The sequence below is a fragment of the Sciurus carolinensis genome, chromosome 7 (genome assembly GCF_902686445.1).
Source record: "Sciurus carolinensis chromosome 7, mSciCar1.2, whole genome shotgun sequence".
NCBI classification, from domain to species: Eukaryota; Metazoa; Chordata; class Mammalia; order Rodentia; family Sciuridae; genus Sciurus; species Sciurus carolinensis.
In genome coordinates this window covers 109246804-109262173 of record NC_062219.1, presented here as the reverse complement: position 1 = coordinate 109262173, position 15370 = coordinate 109246804, and the positions used below count along the sequence as shown (strand labels likewise).

The window sequence follows — 15370 nt, the reverse complement described above, 5'->3', positions numbered from 1 at the left end:
AGAAGGCAAGAGCACCACCTCATCACCGGCACTTGGGGCCCACCCTGGTGTCACCAGTTCCGGAGTGTGTCCTGAACTCTTCATGCCAGCATAGGAGACCTTCGTTTTGGAACTAGTTTCCTCCATCTTCACTTGGAGCAACCCTTTTAGGATTCGGGTGTAAAGATGGGGGAGGAAAGACCTGCCAATGCCAAATGTAAGTGGGGAGAGACGCCAGGGAGAAGGAACCCCAAGATTCACTAGGCATTTCCCATGTTCTCCAGGGGAAGCTTATCTTGCCTTGCTCCCTTACCTAGTCCCCCACTTGCTCCTAATTAGCTCCATCTGGAAATGTCTCTCCAACTGAGAGGAAGGAAGGCATTCATGATTCTCTTTCAGAACAGTTCCAAGACCCCCGGCCACCTGAAAAAAATAAGTGTAGTGTGTGGTACTGACTTGGGGTCAGAAGGGAAACAAGCTTTAGCTCCACTTGACCCTGAAGGAAGGAAGCAGGAAGCCTTGCTGGGGGACAGGGGTGAAGCAGCCCTCTGGGACAGGCTGTCCTATTACCTTCTGAACTTCTCCCTAATCAAGAATGTGGGATGAATGACTCCTGTGCGGAAAGCAGAGCCTCTGACAGCAATATCCATACCTCTATCCGATTTAAAGAACTTATCTTGTAGGAGAAACAGTCCTTAGGGTATCAGGCCCCTATAGATCACCTCAAGTCTCTCAAGGAGGAGACACTGACATGGCATTTCAGAACCCAGAGCAGCTGCCTCCTGCCCGTGGTGGGGGTTTGTTCCGGTTTAATGTTCCTGCAAGTCTGGCACCTGCAGAATTCCCCCGACATGCATACCTTCACAATTGTACTGTTGGACATGCGGCACTTGGATCCTTGCTCAGAGTCTATTGTCAGCAAAATTCAACAGGTCCTACAGCTTGATGTAGAAATCTGTAAAACCAACTTCCAAGTAACTAAATATATATATAGTCTAGATGTCAAGTATCTTCTCATTCTTTTCTTCCAGGTCTTGCTGCAGAGCTTGTCCCCCTCCAAACTTCCTTCACATGACAGAAGACTGTATTCAACAGAGTATGATAATAGGGACAGTATGGGATTTATATCGCACACCCTAGGAAGAGGCTTAACTCTTTGTTCAGCATGCATGCCTCTTCTTCCAAGACATGCATGCATTCATCCCATCACCAAATATGGATTGAACATTTATACTCCAGATACTGTTGTAGGTGGTGTGGATGAGTAGTGACTCAGGAGCTGCTCCCCCGGAGGGTGCTGGCTGGCCTCAGCTTACCCTCCAGGTCCATCTCTGCCCTTCTCAGCCTTGCTCAGTGCCCCCAAGAGACCATCCCTGCACCCTGAAGCACCTTGTTCTCTGGGAGAGCAATGGGAAAGGTGGAGAGTGGGAGATTCCAGCAGGAGATTGCAGGATGGAAGGAAGGGAGAGCCAGGTAATCGTACCTCTGCCCTTCAGTCAGACTGTGGTTTTGGCAGTGGCCGTGTTCCTCCTTCCTCAGCCTCAGGCCTTGGTGAGATCCCCCATTACCCACAACCACAGATCAGGACAGAATCCCCTGATACTATCTACCTCCCCAGAATTTTTGCCCTTTTGAGCCTGAGGAGAAGAGATGTCTGAGGGCAGCGCCCCATGCGACTGGTCCTCTGTTGACTTAACTACCCCATCTCTTCAGTTAACCTTTAAAAGTGTCACTTCTTTTCTGCCAGGACCTTGACTGATAGAGTAACTGACAACAAACAAATGCATTTTATATCAGATGAGCAAAAATGCTATAAAGATACATGAAGCAGGGCCAGGGCAATAGGGGTGTATATGTTGGTGCAGGTGGCATCTAGCCCTTTTCTTCCATGTTATTGCAAGTCCCCTTTCTGACCCTTGCTCACCCCTACCCACTGTTGGGTTTTCTACTAGATCCTTAGTTTTTCTTATCTTTGACCAGAGCAGTTCAGGCCATCGAAACACCTCCCTTCTAATGTGGTCCTCAGTGCCCCAAGCAAAGTGCCTTCCAGTAGTTATCGCTCTAGTTCCAAGACAATATTGAGTATCAATAATGAGAAATGTTTCCTATCATGAGTTGTTTGTGAATAAATATGATTTGCAGTTTCATTTTGTGTGTTTGGGAAATATGTACCTTCTTTAATCCTGGAAACAAGTTCCCAAGCCAGCCCTGCAAATGCTTTGTTGGCAGAATGAGCATGTCCCAGTGCCCTCTACGGCATCCCACGCTCTTTCCCTTCCCTTCTGCTGGCCTCACAACCACCACCTCCAGTCTTTTAAGCAGAGAATCACGGCCAAGGAAGATGAGTTCCTCCCACCTTGCTCTCACCCTTGACAAACGTTGCTGACTGGCAGGTAGCACTTATCTATTTCTGTATTTTCTTGCTCTCTCGTCTAAGAAGGCAATGAGAATAAGAAGCTTGGGGTAGCTATTGAAAAGGAAACTGAGGTTCTGGTGGCTGAGGCCCCTAAAGGTGAGAAGTCCTCTAAGCAATCAATGACATCTCCAAGTCCATCTCCTCTTCCCGCCATATGAAGGACCATTGTGGTGGGCAGAGATCAGTACCTTGGACTGGGTCTCAGTGAATCTCATGGGCAGACTACTTAATAAGCCTTCAGGGCATCCATTGACCAGGATCCCCAGACCCTTCTTGTGACCTTCTCTCCAGATCTTCAGGTGGAGTCCCAGAATTTTCTCCATTAACAAGCTCTCCAGTTGACTACAATGCAGGCGACACTCTGAAAGCCACTTCAGATGTGCTCCAATACCTCACAGGGAGCCCTCGCCTCTCTCCAGATTCACTTTATTTTTCCATTCTTTCAATTTTACTGATTATATCAAAGCCACAGTCCTTGGGACTCATTCTTCTTTTAATTAGTGACCCTCTTCTACTGGTTAGGGTGGGAAACTTGCTTTCACAGCGTCACTGAGTAACCAGCCTCAGGTATCTGGAGATAGTGCAGACCTGGCTAAAGCTGAGTAGAAACCAGATGGGCTGACAGATATGGAGGGGAGAGAAGGCCCTGGTTTGGGAGGATTGTGGCGAGTTGTGCAGAAACAGCAAATAAATAGACCACCAAACTGGTACATCTGGGTGACTTCAACTAAAATTCCAGAGTGAAAATTAAACCAATGAGGGGAAAGAGCAGGTTAATGAAAGCGTATTGTTTCTAGTACTCAACGAAAGTAGTTTTCCATTTATTTCCTTTTTATACAATCACTGTTAATTCGAATTATTTTTAGCGACTTCCCTTTGAACTCATTGTTTCAAAACTCAAAAGTGACTTTCAGTAAGGGTTGATTTTTGTTTGTGAGGATCTGGAATAGGGAGTACCATCTAATTTCACTGGTAAACTAAAGGTGACAAATTGTATAGGAAATCTTCAAACATACATTTAGACCCTTCCTTCTGTATGGAATAGAGGTGGTGAATGGAGTTGAATCCACCTTGGATGAATGAGGAATCCTAGGTGCTTCCAGAAATTTGGAATGGTATTTCCATTTTAATATGCTTTAGTTCAGGCTGCAGAGCTGATTATAAAACTTCCCAGAAACTTTCCTCTTATGATTTGCTCTCTTTATCCGATCCTGTGGGCCTCATTCTGATTCCTCACTTGCTTATGTTAATGATTAATTCTGCTGCTTATTTTTCACATCCAACTTTTTCTTCCAAATGTTGAATGTGAGTGATTTCATTTGTGACTGTGACATTAGAGAAGGTATTTTGGCCTTTGGATTTTAAAATTTGTTTTGGTTTTGTAAACAAAGGGGAAAATAAGCACACAGGATCCCTTCTTCCCCATCCATCTGTCCAGTTGAGTTTGGATTTCCCAGCCTCTTCCTGCCTTATCTTTCAAGAAGGAAATAACAGCCCTTAGGATATATTTAGGTCTTCACCAGCTGACCACACTCAGAGACACAGATCTCCCATTTCCACATTGACAGCCCATTTCATAGAGACTCAGATTTGGACTGTTCTAGAATATAGAGAAACATGCTCCAAAGCCACAGCTCTGAGGCCTCCAAAAGAGCAAATGCTTGACTCAAGTGTTTGTTTTGGGCGACAAGTGGCTTCCTGCTTAGCAAACACCAACTTCAGAGAACTAATTTTTTAAATTCCAAAGAACCCTACAAGTCACCATATTTTGACCTCTGACAAGACCAAAATGAACCAGAATTGTCAGAAATATTTGGGTTGGATTTTCTTAAACTACCAAAATGTTAGTAAGAGAAGCATTGATAGCAAAGAAGATAAGAGATTTAGTAATTTTTCCTTCCAGGACATTTCAAATTTTAGTGAGACTAAAGACATGCCCAAATAATTTGACTCAGTTCCTGGATTTGCACTCCGAGATTCTGCTCAGTATACACATGCAACAAGTTCTCTTAGCACCACCTGGAAGTTTGTTAGAAAAACAAATCCTCCCTGAGACTTCCGAATTCAAAATACAGGCAGTGGACTCCAGGAACCAGTGTTTTGACACTTTCTGGGTGGTTCTGAATTATACAAAAGCTTAATAACCACTGAGATGCAGCATGATTATTTTTTATCATAGTGGTTCTCACTTTGAAAAAAATACTGATCCCTAGTCCTCAGGCCTAAACCAACTGGATCAGAAGCTCTGGAATCACTTCGAGAAATACTGACAGATAGACAAGCTCTTGGCTTAGTCCAGGGGGGGCATCGTTTTTCTTTCCCAACACGCACACATACACAATTGTCTTCAGTTAAAACCCTTAATAATTACAGTTTCTGCATCCACAACCAGCTTACCTCTTCCTACTCCTTTTCTCCCCCAGATTTATTGAAATATATCTGACAAATGAAAATTGTTTACATTTATGTTGCACAAGGTGACGTTTTGGTATACGTAGGTCTCGTGAAATGACCATCATGGTCAGGCTAAGTGCTGCTTACTTCCCATTGCACCCTCCCCTCCCCAGACCAAAAAGAACCAGAAAGTCCTAAGAAGCTTCTTAGAAACCTCCATATAGAACACTTTTAGATTCTATTTTTTTATATGTGTGTGTGAGTGTGTGTGTGTGTGTCTCCCTTTATCTCTCCAAACTGCTTTTGCCTCTCTAAACTCCCACTATTTCTTTCTCCATCTCTTCTTCTGATACAGTGCCCTACAGGTCCCCCACTAAGACTGCACACTCATGACCCTTGTGTGTCATCAGTGTGTGTCTGTGTGTGTGTGTGTACACGCATGTGTACACACTGTGGTTTGGCAGTTTAGTTTTGAGATAAAAACATAATTAGGATATATTAGTAAATTGGAAATACTTATTAGTCAATTCCTTAATTAAGGGTCTGACTTTTTGAAGGCTCATTCAGTACAATAAATGAACTCATGCAATACTGAAATTTGTAGTTTATGAAATTATTTGCTTGAGATGAGTTTCAAGTAAAAAACAACACTCAGATTTTGTAATTTACATTAGATACAAAACCTAGGCATACAAGCAATGGGCAGAATTGCCTGATAAAATAAGCAAGTAGAGCTTACAGACAACAGATGGGAAAATAGATTAATTTTGCAGAAAATTACTAATTTCTATTATAAGCAGCCCAGTTTCATTCTCTAATTACATGTCAGGTTATGTTAGCAATTTGGTTGTATATTTTTATTTTAAAAATTCTATCCTTTTTACCAACAAATTCATTCATATTCCTGAATGACCAATTTGCTGCCTGGACAAACATTTTTGAGAACTGCTTTGTGTGGAACTCTGTCTTAATACTATAGGACATAAATCATCCACAGGTTGGAGCTGGTTGGAAAGTGTGGATTCTGCAGCACTGCTGTCCCACCTGTGCCAACTGCCCCCCCACACACACACAGTTTCTGATTTAATAGGTTCCGGAAGCCTGGGAATCTGCATTTTGGCCAACACTCCAATCAGTTCTGGTCTCTAGACCACCCTTAGACAAACCATGCTTTGCATCACCAGTATCTCCTTTGTCATTTACATTTCTTATACTAATATTCTATGCATATTATTATAAAAACCCAAAATAGAGATTTTAAAGAAATTAGATTTTTCCAAAATTAGCAGGGCACATACTTTCTCCTGAGAGCCAAAAGGGACATAGAACCTCACCCACCACTCTGAGTTGGATGAACCTCTGCCCTATACCCTAAGACCCTTCTCTGTCCCTCATGCTCCTAGGAGGGAGGAGATTGGATGGACTCTCTACTGCCTCAGTACACAGGCTCATTCTCTGTGATCACCACAGTTCTCTGGAAAACTTGGCAGTCTGTGCTTTGAAAGAAGAAAGGACAAGTCTACAGGTACAACTATGGGAAAATCTATGCAATGCCACCATGCACAGTGAAGCAGCAGCCTTGACATAATATTATTTCTGTTACTTCACAGCACCATGCTTAAGGTATGTGAATGAATATACAGTACCATTCATGACACACTCAGAAATTGTTCCTGAATGTAGATTGAAATACAGCCTGAAATCCAAATTGTCATTCATTTCTTGCTTTTAAACAAGGATTAAAAATTCAGGAAGTGTTCAGAATTGTGATTCTGATGTTGAGAAAAGGTAACAAATTGGTTAGTAGTCTAAACATGAATAATTTAAATATTACATTAAAATTAAAATTTGCTATCACAACCATCCAGAAACAGTACAAGATGTTACTTTGGTTAGAATTAAGTTACTGTGAAAAGACACGTTTGCATTCCTAATGAGCAAACATTTATAGAAAACCTAATGTGCCCCAGGTATGATGCCAGGGACTAGGAATGAAGACATGAATTGGATGGCACCCTGTCCTAGGAAAGAAGCACCTGAGAACGTGCACTGAGGTTTGAAAGGAAAGCACTGGAAGGGAGGCATGGGGAAAGTGCCTCAAGGCACCTAGAACAGAGGCCAGTTCTGCAGAGAGATGGGGGGATGAAGCTGGTGACATTTAAAATAGGCTTCAGAGAGTAGTTAACAGAGAAAGGAAGAAAGAAAATTCTAGGCAGAGGAATGTACTTCAGCAGGGCTACAGGGAGGATAGAGAAAAGAAGGTGACCCAGGTCAAGTTATCAGGAAGTTGAGGGGAAAGCAGTGGGAAAGGAACCTGCACAGTAAACTAAGAAGTCATAGCCAGAGGAGAAGGAAGAAAGCCAGAAAGAAGTCTGTGGCATCCCAAGAGAGAGCAACAAGACCAGGAGACATAGTAGTCAATGGCTCCAGATGCTTTGATGATGAAATGAGATGGATTTGAGGGCATAATGGTGATAGAGAATCTTGGCAAGGGTGATTATGAAGGTATACCTGGGATCAGGGACACAGAACAGGGAATGGTTAGTGGTGAGAGAAAGACACAAACATCCTTGATTCAAGAATTCTGAGGGGAAAGGCAGATGAAGAGGAACATGGGAGGGTAAGAGCTGCTTCTATTATTTTAAGATGTGAATTATATGTCAGTGGAAAAGAGCCAATAAAAGGGGATGTAGTGAAGTCATTGGGAGGACAGGAGCCAGTGAGAGTGAAGTTCTGGATGTTTCCTTTAGGGAAGGAGGGGAGGACCAAGAGATGAGTGTCAAGGTTGAAACTAGCATGGAATCGGTGTGACAAGGCCAAGGGATTTCCTTCAAGATAGCAAACTGCCTCCTGAGAGCAAGGTGTGGATGTGTCAGTGTGCATGTGGGTGCTCTCCTGTGCTGGTGCTTGGAGGGTTGAGGACAGTAAAGACACCATGAAAACGTTGAAGAGTCCCAGGATGGACAAGGGATCATGTCCCTTTTCTAATCTTTTCTGTCCTTAACCCAAACAATTATCTGGCTTCATTGCACCCTCACAATAAATGAAGGTTTGTATCTGTATGTATATATAAATATGTCATGTGCTCTGAAATTTTTCTGCAGGCAGTGCTTTTGCATTCCCTCAGTGCTTAGTAGTGTTCAGGCATGTGGAGTAAACTCAACAAATAATTCTTGATTTTTTGACAGATCTTTCAACTCATCATGCCCCTGCTTTAGCCAATAAGCAAACTCTAAAGGAGTAAAACCAACTATAATCCTTCAAGGATCCTGCTGTGGAGACAGGGAACTGAAATTGAGTCAGCATTTGTAACAGGAATGCAGATTAAGTCGAAGAAGGTAGATGTTTTATCTGATCTGATCAATCATTAAGTGCATGTTATCACACTGAGTGAAAATCTTTTTAAATAAAATGCTTATACATTTTAAATGTTTATAAATTTTAAAATGAAATGTTTATTGCCTATTTCCTCTTCTCTCTCTCTCTCTCTCACACACACACACACACACACACACACACACAAGCACACGCACATGGACATGAATGCACAGGTACCTGCACATCTGCAGGTGCATGCACACCATTGAAATCCAAATATCATTTTGCTTCTTAGGTGGCAGTGTAATTTTTCTGTGAAGGAGAGTTGTAAGAGCCCAAGCAAGAGAAAGGGTTAAGTAAGGATCTCTAGTAAAGCTTCAACTTGTTCTTTGAGGAATAACAAAGAGAGGAAGCACAGCCTTTGTGGAAGGAAATTCCCAGGCCTCACTTTGGACATTCTCAACCTGCCCCGTGAACCCCTGAGGGTGTCTGATAATAAACACTTGCAAACAAAACAATCCATAAAGGCATTTTTACTAAGATTCTTGCATTCTCACCAAAGGGCTAGAAAATGCTTTCCTGCATCTGGGATCCTGGAGGTGGCCTGGATTTCCACCTGCTGGCAAAGCCCAACAACCCTTCCCTGATGACATTTGTACGTGCAAGTCCCTCTTGCTCCTTGGGCCTTTGATTGTGCAGGGGCTGGGGATGAAGCTGCTGGAATGCAGATCACAGGCTCAACATGGGTCAGGGCAGCTGTGGACTGCTGTGTGCAGACCTGAGACCTACCTCTTCATCTCCCTGAGACCCCAAAACAGTGTACCTGGCACATTGAAGAGAGAGCTTCACAAAGACATGAAAGCTCTGCTAGCTCTTTCATTGCAGTAGCAAAAAAGAAATAAACAAAAATTGGAAGCTTAATGTTAAATATTTTAACAGAGATTTCTTGCAAGGAGATCACAGCATATTAGAACCAAATTGCAAAATCTTAAGTCAAAGTCCAGTTTAGGTTCAATTATTTGTAGCATTGTACTTTATGTATTCCAAAACTGTTAAGATATGGAATCTGTTTTACCCATTTGGTAGATGAGTAAATCAAAGATCAGTAAATGACCTACGATAATAGCAAAAATCTGAGTGATTCCAGGATCTGATACTTGCTCTTACAAGTAACAAGTATGTATACATGTGTGCATTAGTTAGAGCTGTATGTTCTTTTATGACTTTTTTTTTACATGAAACATATTTAAAGTTGCTTTGTTAATTGCATTCCAACCCAGCATCCTCAAATGGTATCCCTGTTTCAGGATTATACAAGAGTCCACTTCACAGCACCGGTAAGGGTTAGATACTTGACTACAAATAGAAAGCAGAGCCTTTGTTTTGGAATTGTCATCGCTAGTTTCTGAGATATTTTTAGATGAAATAATCATCCACGTCTACTCATTTGCATCTGCCCAGAATCACAAGCTACTTCCCACTTGACCACCCCCATACCCCTGATGGCTGCATTCACAACCTTAAGGACCAAGGGATGACAGGTCCCAGATTTCACTCTAGGTGGGGTTGACATGAGCCTCCACTCCAGCCTCCTTCTGCCCTTTGTACTGCAACAATGGGCGGAAACACAACCTTGTTAGAGGAAATTCCCAGGGCCATGCTTTGGACATTAGACAGTTGCTTTGCTATGCTGGGTAGGCTGATGTGCATCTAAAAATAAACACACAGTCTGCAAGGGTTTCTATGATTTTGCCCTGCACAGTTGATTATATTTCAAAGAGATTGTTTTAATATTGTTGTTTTTAAGAAAGCAAGCCTAGGTAAACCTAGAGAATAAAATATATCAAGACTTTGTTTCAATTTGACAAATGGTGGCACTTGCTGACACCCACTTCTGTTTGAAAGGACTCCTGTTTTTCTTCTTCCAGGATCTCAAAGCAAGAGAAGTAAATTGGAGAAGGAAAAAGAATGCCGAGATGCTGCCCAGTGTCTTTGAAAAGATATGAGGATCCCAAGCTGTGTGACCAGATAGCTCTTCTGAGTCCAGGAAGGATAAATGGAGAGTAGAGAATCCCAGGGCCGCCTGGGCCTCCGTAGGCTAAATTCTCACTTCTTTAGAAGTGTCCAGGTCTTCAGCTAGCATAGAGGCTGTAAATAATGCAGCTTATTTAGAGAGAGATAAAGGTGGGTGCAGAGCAGGCAGCCAGTTCCAGCCAGTTCCCTCCTCCCCTCACAAGTCAGATTATCCCACCATAGACCTTATAATTTAGAGAATGATAGAACCATTTGCTTTTACTTTTCAAAATTAGATTTCCCAAGTGGTTGGAACATATGTCCACGTCGTAGTCCTTCCAATCTATAGATAGACAAGAAATCAGGGACGAAACTCTGAGTCTTGCTAATATCTGCCAGGCACCACTTCGGCTGAAAATGTACCAAAACGTGGCAATTTTCCATCAGATAGAAATGTCTCTGCAGCACAAGCAATAACCCACCATCTAGTTAAAGAGTAACCCAAGAAGAGGAATTTGGGATGAACTTTTCCCTCCTCATTGTTCTCATTTCTTTTTCTCTTTTTCCTGGAAGTCCAACCTAACCCATTGTTGTTACAAGGATCCTATTTTAAAATCACTGCAACAGAAAAGGAGGACTAGCTAGCGGAAAGTCAGCCCCCCTCACTCTGACCTGGAGATTTTTTTCAGTCCTTTATTTGATGGCTTGGGCTAGGGCACTGACATCAGGAGACTCTTGGTAGCGGGAAGGAACCTTTGAGGTCATCGCTGAGACCACACCCAGTGCAGGCATCGCTTTGGGAACACCCCGGTCTCTGGTCTTCCAGGGTGATGGAATGTTGCCAGGGACAGGACGTTCACCACGCCACAAGGCAGCTCTCCTGGTTCTAGACCATTCTGATGGTGTGTAAATCCTTCCTCATATTCCGCTGAAATCTGTTAGTCTATAATTTCCATTAATTGATCTGGTGGCCTTCTCTTTTTCCACTGGAAGCAACCTTTAAATATTTGAAAGCAGCCTTCATGTGCTGCAAGACTTACTTCTTCCTTCAAATATCCCCTAAGTGTTCTTTCAAATATTCTTCTGCAGATGATATTTTTCTCATTTTCATCGCCTTGGTGAGCTTCCTCTTAAGAGATGATATATTTCTTGAAGAAATGTACTATGCAGTTTGGCTCACCAATCTTCTCTACACTTTGCTATGTATTAGCAGATGTTGTCAAAAACAAAACTAAAAGGTAGTAAGTACAATTACTTACTTAAGGAAGTAGCCAAAGGGGGATTTAAAACTATGTCTGCCTCTTTCTAACCCACCACATGCCTCTGGTTAAAAGAACAATGTTGAACTGATTAGCCAAGTTTGGTCTCACCTGCAGTCTGAGATCTGTGGCACTCCACTGGAAACTCCCCATGCCAGTTAACATCTCTTTTGCTGCTATAACTTGTGCTCATTAATAGAGATAAAATGGAATTTGAACAATTAGGAAATGACCAGCAAGAACGTGCTGCTGAGAGTGAGCTGTATCCAAGGTGGTCATGAGGGAAATATTGAGGTGACAGGATAGATGAGCAGCAGGAAGCAAGAAAGAATTCCAGATGTCCAAGGGGTATTTCATCTGGAAGCTTCAGATGATGGAGGAGTAGGGAAAGAGTTGAAGGGAGCCAAAGTGGTCCCTTGAGACTGCCAAAGCTGTTTGCTTAGGCCTGCAGGTCAGGCCTCGAGAACAAACAGAAAGTATTGGTTGTCTCCCAGCAATCCATGCACCCTACAGGAGCACAAGGCCTGGGGCAAATGATACCATGCTCTGCCCCAACATTTGATTCCAGGTAAAATCTGGCTAACACACAAATCCTTAGGAGCGAAGAGGAAGATCCTGCATGTAGTGAGAAAAGGAGCCCTGTGTGAGGATCGACATATGGGACTGGCTCTGTGTCTACAGGCTTCTGGATTTTTCCTGCACCACTTGGTAGAGCCACCTCCTTTCCTTTGGACTGCTTTCCAAAACCACAGGATGCTTAAGGATGGTACTACCTCCCTCTTCAGCTTCCCTACTTCAAACTGACACTGCACTCCCAAATTAATAGCTAGTGGATCTTCTCTAAATCACAGGGCATGCTCCTGAGGAGCCATTGCCACCCTGTGCTCTGGGGAAAGGTCCCAAAGGATAATGTTAAGATCTATAGCTGAGAACATGGCATAGTAACGAAATAGCTCCCCTGAGTTTCTGCTGCTCTGACACAGAGAATTACAGAGAATCGTCTTTCTATTATCATGCAGCAAGAAAGCAGAGGTTCCCTAAATGTGGTCTGCTCTGTGCATTCCATGAAGTTGAGGGCTTTTTTCTCCTGTGGCTCTGTCTTATTTACCACTTGAGAAAATCAAGGTTTGGGAAAGTTTGTGGTCTCACCTAAAGTCAACCTGGTAAGAGAGCCAAAGGTACAGGAGCAAACCCAGGACCCCAGAGCATAGCTCTACTTTTTCCTACTTTGTTTCTGATGTCTTTACTTGGACGTGCCAATGCTTATAAGAGGGCAGGCTTCTTGAGGTTTTCCTTAAGGAGGAACAGGGTAGAGGATGATAAAAAGTTTTCCACAGGGAGAGTTGCATGGAGCAGGAACCACATCTGCGTCATTTGCTGCCACAATCCTTGCATGTAGGAATCTCCCTGGTATGTGCAAAGTGCACAATATGTATTTGCTGAAAAGCTAATCCCTGACTTGGAGTGATGAAGAATAGGAGCACTGATGGGAAATCACCCAAAGAGAGAGAGAGGCTATCCACAGACACATGGAGAAATAGATTCTAGAAAGTGTGACACATCGCAGGTACTCAAAGTATTTGTTGAATAAATACATCTGGCAAAGTCTCAGAGAAAAAGAGTGTGGGAAAATGTTATAGGGATTGGGAAGCTCCTGGAAACACTTAGCTCTCATTCTGATAATCAATTCAGGTTCTTCAGGCAAGGTACACATTCGTTCATTCATTCCTGAATTCAACCAACGTTGACTGAGCACAACTACATGCCAGGCATTGTATCAAGTGCCACAGATTCAGAAATAAAAGACCCATGACTCCTCAAGGAAGAGAATAAACAGAACAACTGTCATTTAAGGTGGTAAGGGCTATGACAGAATTATTTTACTAAGTGCCATAAAATCACAGCCCTGGAGGATGCTCAGCAAGCGGTGGACTGGATAAGAGGTAATGAGGGGTGCAAATCAGGCTGTAATGGGTAATTGGGTGGAGAAGATAAATGAATGGAGGTATCCAGGCAGGAAGAACAGCATGCCCAGACGTAGGTGGGCAATAGAGCACTCACTAGCTGGGGAAATGGAAGCAAGATTCAGTAAGGTTAGAAATTCTGGGTTTGAGAGGTGAGGCAGGCAAAACGGGCCTTGAAAGTCTCATCTACCCTCCTCAAGTCAGTGACTGATCACCCAGGAATCGGGGTAAAATGTAAATCCAATAAGTCTGGGGAAGGATGGAGAATGTGCATCTCCAACAAGCTCCCAAGCAACACGTGAAGCAGCAGGCCCCTTGACTGCAGGTGAAGTATGTGACTGTAAGCAGTGGAGTACAATGACATATTTCACTGAGAAGAGGGACATGATCTGCACTGCATCTTCCCAAGAACTCTGTAGGATATGGAAAATGGAATGCAGGATAGGGGTAATTGGTTGATGTTCCATGAAGTCAGTATAAAATATTTCTCCCAGAGGAAAAGTTGATTATGAGGACAAAACGAAATGAAAATAAAAACATAAAACCCCCACAATAATCCAGAGAAATATGTAATGTTATTTGAATATGCATTAACCTTTCTCTAGGTCTCAACTAAAACATTGCCTTGGACTCAACAGCGAACAAAAAGAGCAGCCAGATAAAGATGCACACCATCTCTGCAGACGATGAACACAACAGAATAAATAAAATCAGATTTCTCAGCTATCACAGGATACACATTGTCACTACTTATAACAAATTCCAGAAAACCTTGGGAAGAGCAACTATTTTTCATAGAAAGTTCTGGAAAATAACATGTAAGTCCACCAGATCCCTGAATAAAGTGCTTTTTATTTTATTTATAATTTATAGGTATCTCCAATGAGAAGCACCTGTTTTGTTTCTATTACCAAATCCTCTGTCAATTTTAATACATCTTTAACTAAAAAGCTCAGAAATTAATTTTAAAAATCATAGTAGGAGGCTATATTATTAAAAAGGCAGCTGGCAAACTTTTCCCTTTACATAGAAACCAAAAAACACTATTCCTAATAAGATTTTTCCCTACAAAGAAAATAAGAATTGGCTTCATGTTCTTTGTACTATGTTCTTTGTACTATGTTCTTTGTACTATGTTGTACTTTGTACCATGTTGGATTCTTTACCCAAAGATGTATAGAATCAAAACCACAAATTTCATCTCCCTCTCACTATTTTCTCTCATGATCACATAAATCGGCAAATCTCCACAGGACACATAGCTTGAAAACATGCAGCCAACGGAAAGTGCTACATTGGACCTTCACAGCTAGCTCAGAGCAACTTGATTCACATTCAACAAGACAAAGCAAAATTGTGTAGGTACCTACCTTTCTCTTCTGTGGTTTTCAGTCTCATGAAATGCAGCCCTGTACTGAAGATCTTCCCCAAAACCCCTTAGTTGAGGTGAAACTTAAGAGTGCCCCAATCAATCACACAACCAGCGAAGGGTGTAGTTTCACAAGAACAGCCTTCAGACACTCAGGGCTTGCAGGATTCCAGACCTCAGGGAGCAGAGGTGAACTGCCTTCTGCTCTCTGCTGCAGGAAAGAACAAGGAGACACAGTGTGGCTGGAGGTGGGGGCGGAGGCTGAGAGAAGGGAAGTAATATGGGGACTGTAATAAATAAGAGATCCTCTCCACATGACTTCCTGTATTTGGTGCCTCATGCCTCTCTCTAGGTTCCCCAGAGGAAATAAGAAATTTAAACTTGTTCTTTGACCACTGGAAAGAAGAGAATAAACAAGCTGCGAACCATGAAAATGAGAATAAGCAGGGCAACAAGCAGGGAGCCGACGGGACAACCAGCTTTACCTTTCCCCAAGTACTTTCTTCCTGGGGTTTCTCCAAGTGTTTAACTCTGCAACGGTCAAGATTGCCCTCATCCTCTTCCACTGCACTGAAGCATTTTCTGGCTGTGGTCCAGATGTGGTTTTACAGAGCAGCTGGTGAGAGGCAGGTGAGAACAGGTTAGGGAAGTCAGTTCC

The 15370-nt window shown here is 42.7% G+C and overlaps 1 protein-coding gene across 5 annotated transcripts in view; it reads right to left on the bottom strand.

Moving 5' to 3' along the window:
* Adgrf5 (adhesion G protein-coupled receptor F5) overlaps positions 1 to 14959 on the bottom strand; it is a 97178-nt gene extending 82219 nt beyond the window's left edge. For 4 of the 5 annotated variants that reach the window (XM_047558091.1, XM_047558095.1, XM_047558093.1 and 1 more), the window contains exon 1: positions 14714 to 14958. The gene's annotated coding sequence lies outside the window, so the exon portion shown is untranslated. Of the gene's footprint in view, positions 1 to 14713 lie in introns of all 5 variants that reach the window. The other variant, XM_047558094.1, reaches the window with a different exon arrangement.
* Positions 14960 to 15370: the final 411 nt, after the last annotated feature.